A 6,000-nucleotide genomic window follows, 5' to 3' on the forward strand; every position below is an offset into this window, starting at 1 on the left:
ACTTATGCAGTTTTACTTAATAGACTGGCGCCACAAACACACACACACACACGTACACTCAAAAAGAAACGGACCCGTTAGGTCTTTATTGGAGGCCTCCAACTCGAGGAAAGGCGAGCTGGAGGTCAGAGCCTATTCTTGGACCTTTCTGCCTCGTGCGGTCTTCGACGATCCGGGGTGGTCATGACTCGAACCCGCCACACAATGCCGCTCCAAGCCCAGGCAGGTGATCCTCGCGGGACAGGCTCGCAGGCACACAGGCCACAAGAGAAGACTCTTCGTTGGCGGGACCCCAGGAAGGCGACGACTGGCTTCAGAAGACCACCAGACGTCCGAAGACCAGAAGACAACCACTCTTCCGCAGACCAGAAGACAACTCTCAACTCTCTGAACTCCCCATTTTGGTCCACGCGCGCTTCTCTTATCCCCCGCTCGCACTCCCTCATTGGGCAGAGAGAACGCTCTATGCCCATATTTGGAGCCAGCTCTATGCCCATATTTGGGGCGAAGCCAGAGCGTAACGATTGTGCCCATATTTGGGGCCAAGCCAGAGCAAAATGCTTGTGCCCATATTTGGGGTGAAGCCAGAGTGTAACGCTTGTGCCCATATTTGGGGCGAAGCCAGAGCGAAATGCTTGTGCCCATATTTGGGGTGAAGCCAGCACACCAACGTCCAGAGAAACCCCACCTAGCACACTGGACTCTGCCCACATACGTGCTGACACGCACGCGTGCAATGGTGCCGGTGGATGATGGTGGAAGGAAGCGAGGGCAGGTGTCATTGTTGTTGTTGGTAATTTAAATCCTAACTATCAAAATAACTCACAACGCACGTACAGTTAATCACCCATTAAGCATAGGATGGGACCATAACTACAAACACATACTTACCGACATAGCTGATCTATAGGACCTAGCTGTTGTGTGCAGTAAGTTTCCAAATTCGCAAGAATACGTACGTACGCTACCGATCGCTTAACCCTGCTCTTTGCTTCGCGAGCACAGGGGGGTGATGAACACAAGTCACTTCCAAGAGAGAGCTGAAAGGTTGAACCTTTGACTTCTTGCGCCGACTTGAACAGCTTTTCCTGTCATTTCGCTCCCGCCTTGTGAACAGACTGTGACTGTAACAGGCGAAGTGGATGGTGTTGATGGATATGAGTCATCAGTTTTGTTGTCCCTTTGGCGTTTTTGACAAAGGCATTTCTACAGGGTGCATGTGGTCTGCTTGTAACCCCCTTCTGATGAAACTCCTAAAATCCAGACCCACTGCTCACCTCCACTCATTTGTTCCAACTTCCCAAGTCTCTTCAATCTCATTCTACCCTCCAGGACATTGACAGCTGTCCACTACCATCTCGGATCTTTCCCCATTCACAACCATGATCTTTTTTTTTTAACCCCCATTAACTCTCTTGAAGCCCACTTCTTTCAGAGTTTCCAGTTTTCCCTTCCACTTTTCCACTTCTGTAATTGAGAGTTTATAGCTGCATCCGTATTGTTAACCACCCCCCCCCCCATGTCCTTTCCTTGCCCTCATTCTTTACCCACATCTCTTATTTCTCCAGGTCTCCCTCTATTCTGTTCCTCAACCCTGCTGTTTCTGTGTTCTCCCCCCTCTCTTTTTACTGTTCTTTTCTTTCTGTTACGTCCTGATCTGTTCTATTTCCCAGCTCCTCTATGAGCCTCGACACTGGATATCAAAATTAATGTTTAAGCTCTTGAGAAGGTTTTTGATTGACAACACAGTACAGGTACCATAGGTCGACATTTTGGTAGATATTCCTTACTTGAAGGGTGTAGTTGAATCCAAGTGCCTTTATGATGCAATCTACAAACTGATAGTTGGTATTATAAAAGTATAATAAACTGCAAACACGTATGATTGCCTTTTTAAACAGTCGCTACTGCTGTTTAACACTAAACTGAAAGTAATTTGGAGGAAACCCTGACGTTCTTGACCATTCTTCGCTTATAGCGTCCCTCACAGTCGAACGGACCTGAGCCTAGATCTTCTGTAATCTATATACTCCAGAGGGGATAATAACAGGACCCCTCCTGCCACTCCCGTAGGGAGTGGGTGTACTCGTGTAAACAAACACAAGTTTTTTTTTTTTTTTACACTTCCATGACCTAATCTGTTGAACTCTCTCATACATTATTTTTAACAACAAAAACGATCTTATAATACTTCATCTTCCTCTCTCACACATGTGGTACTCTTTACTGTTTCACAATGCACTACTCTTCTGCTATTTTAACAGACTGCTCTCATTTCGAGCTCTCCTTCATTCCTTGCCTAAAAAATCCAACTATTACAGCGCTTCTTCTCTCCATGCTCTGAATTCGCCTTCATTGCACCCTTCAAGAATTGTGTTAAATCGCATCTCTGACCTAAAACTTTTAAAAACCACAGTTTGCCATGGATGCTCGCTTTCCATCAACCATTCTTTTTTTCCAAATTCAGTGCCAACTCACCCCCCTCACCCCTCACTCTCACTCTCAAAGCAACCATCCCACTCTTCTTCCTCCAAGCCTCCCTCTCACCTGTCTCAAAATCCCCCCTCACCTTTCTCCCACCTTTCATCCCCCTCACTCTTCCTTCTCAAAGTTGCCCCCCTCTCATCCACCAACCTGCCTCCCTCCACTGCCCTCTCACCTCCATCTCTTCACTCCACCTCCTCAAATCCTCAACTGCCTTCTTCCTTGTCTCTTGTCCCCCCTCTCCCCCAGCACCACAGAGCCTTTTCTCCTCATTCGGCCCCCTCCCCTCGCTGTTCTGCAATACCCCACACTCCTTCAGCAACCCTCCTTACCTGCCCCCTCGTCCCTTGTCCTACCCTCCCCTCCACCTCCTGCACCCAAAGCCTCCTCCCCTTCCTCTTCATTAAAAGTGTGGACCTCAAATATCCGGGGCCTTCGCTCAAACCTTTCAGATCTTTCCATACAGGTTGCCACTGACAAACCAGACATTATCTGCCTAACAGAAACTTTCCTCTCCCAAGACGTGTCTGATTCCCAAGTATCTCTCCCTGGCTACTCCCTCTTACGGTATGACAGACCTGAGCCTCGTCCTGGTGGAGGTGTTGCTCTCTTCATCAAAGACTCTATTCCTCACTCTCCATGCACTGCTCTCACTCCCCCACACCCCCAGGAATACCTCTGGCTTCGGCTTCCCCTCCACTCCCACCTCATGTTTATATGTGTACTGTACCGTCCACCGAACAGTGATGACTCCATCTACATCTCACTATCCGAAAACATGGACCATCTTCTATCTTCTCATCCAAACTCTCTCTTCCTCTTATGTGGTGACTTCAATTGTCATCACGCCAGTTGGCTAGGTGTGGGTACCTCTCTCACCTGCCATGGCACCTCAGCAAAAGCTTTCTGCGACTCATTGGGACTGACTCAATCGGTCAACTTCCCGACCCGGATCTCAACCAATGGTACTCCATCTCTTCTGGATCTGATTTTGACAAATTTCCCTGACAATATCTGCTGCTCTTCCTTCGCTCCAATTGGTTCTTCTGACCACGTCCTTGTTAAAGTGGACATCTCTCTGGCTGTTATCAGAGAACCACCTCACCGCCGTCGAGTCTGGCATTTCACTCAAGCCGACTGGCAGGGTCTCCGAGCAGCCATCAAACTTACAGACTGGTCTCCTATCACTACTTTCTCAAACATCAACTCATCCTGGGAATTCTTTCAAAGAAACTTGCTCTCCCTCATGCACAGATTTATCCCCTCTCGTGTTCAGTTGTCTTACCCTTCTTCCCGCCCTTGGTTTACTGAAGCTTGTGGCGAGGCAGTTGTCCTGAAACAACTTGCCTTTGCCTCATGGAAAGCAAACCCAACTGAGGGCAATCTCAGTTCTTTCCACAAAGCTCGGAACAAGTGTGTATCTACCCTCAGGAGAGCCAGAAAACAACATCTTTCTCATCTCAAGTCTGAACTCTCAAACCTCTCTCCCTCCTCAAAATCCTGGTGGCGTTTAATCAAATCTGTTTCTGGTGTATGTTCCCCCTCCATCCCCTCCCTTACCTCAAGTGGCCGCACTGCTGATTCCACACGTGATAAAGCTGAATGTCTAAACTCGGTGTTTGCAGCTAAATCTTGTGTCCTAAACCCATCACTATCTCTACCCACTTTACCCAGTCGCACCCAACTGTCCCTGGACTCTGTATCCTTTTCTCCTGACAAGGTGGAGAGCTTGCTTTCAAACCTCGAGTCAGATTCTGCAACCGGTCCAGACGGCATCAGCCCACGTGTCCTCAAAGCCTGCTCTTCTGCTCTTGCTCACCCTCTCTCTGTTCTATTCACCCTCTCATTTGCCCAGGGTCATCTGCCATCTGCTTGGAAATCTGCTAACATCACTGCCCTGCATAAAAAGGTGCAAAAACAGATCCCTATAACTACAGACCAATCAGCCTTCTCCCAATCATCAGCAAGGTGATGGAATCCATCATCGCCTCAGATATGAAATCCTTCCTCTTCTCCAATGGCTTGATTTCCAATCATCAATTTGGTTTCAGACCAGGTCACTCAACCCTGGATATGCTGCTTCTGCTCTCCCATCAATGGATGGAGGTCCTCAATGCCAGACAGGAAATCCGAGCCGTATCCCTGGACATATCACGTGCTTTTGACACAGTCTGGCACCCTGCACTACTCACCAAACTCTCTTCCCATGGTATTCAAGGCCATCTCCACTCATGGCTCGCAGACTTCCTCTCCTGTCGCAGTCAACGTGTGGCCCTAAATGGAGTTCTTTCATCCCCTCTTCCTGTGCAGGCTGGAGTTCCTCAAGGTAGCGTTCTGGGCCCTGTTCTTCATCAATGATCTCTCGGACTCTCTGGAAAATCCTCTATTTCTCTTTGCCGACGACTCCACCCTCTGCCGTACCATCTGTCATCCCTCAGACCGGCAAGCAGCAGCTTCTTCACTCACTGCAGATCTGGATAAAATCACAAACTGGTCCAACACGTGGAACATGTCTTTCAATCCAGACAAATCTCACACTCTCACTATGTCTCTTCGAAAGGACCGTTTACAAAACCCCCCATCCACTTTCTCAACAATCCTCTGGAAGAAGTCTTTTCTTTCAAGCTTCTAGGTCTCACTATCTGCCATGACCTTTCCTGGGAAAGTCACATTTCCAACCTCGCCTCAAAAGCCAGTCGCCGACTGGGAATCCTCCGTCGTGCTAAGTCCTTCCTCGGCCCTCTTGAGCTCCTGACCACTTACAAAGCTTTTGTCCATAGCCTGATGGAGTACTGCTCTCCCCTCTGGGCTGGTGCTCCTGCCTCCCACCTTTCTCGGCTTCACGCTGTCGAAACCAGGGCATTTAAGATCATCGGCATCTCCCGCAATGAAGCTGAGTCTTTGGGCCTCTCACTCAATCACCGCAGGTTGGTCGGTGGTCTTTCTGTCTTCTACCGACTCCTCTCCAGCCTTGCCCCCCTGCTCTCTCTGCGATTTGTCCCCACCACATTTCCACAGGGCGCTCAAGGTCCGCCAACAACCCCCTTCTGGTAAAACTACCAAAATCACGAATCACTGCTCATCTTCACTCTTTCATTCCTCTTTTTTCCCGCCTTTGGACTAAACTTCCTCACTCTATTCTTTCCCATTCTTCCCTCCAGGCTTTCAAAACAGCTGTTCACCACCACCTCTTATCTTCCCCCATCCAAATCCTCGATCTTTTCTACCCCCGATAATCCACCCAAGCCCACTTCCTTCATTTCTCCTACTTTCCTTCCTGAAAGTCCCTGAAATGTCCATCTTCTCTTTGCCATGTTCCCCGTCCCATCCCCATCCCTCTCCCTTCCACAGTTCACCTAATGTGTCTGTTCCCCACTGTTTTGTCCCTTTCACTCCCGCCCCTCTTGTCTCATGGCTCCTTGCTGTGAGTTGTGTGTTAGCTCTCATACGAGCCTCGACCAAGGTATACAAAAAAAAAAAAAAAAAGTTTGGATTACACCCGCCTGCCAGTTGGAC

This window comes from Eptatretus burgeri, chromosome 10 (genome assembly GCF_056783735.1).
Source record: "Eptatretus burgeri isolate ZD-2024b chromosome 10, Ebu_testis_v1, whole genome shotgun sequence".
NCBI classification, from domain to species: Eukaryota; Metazoa; Chordata; class Myxini; order Myxiniformes; family Myxinidae; genus Eptatretus; species Eptatretus burgeri.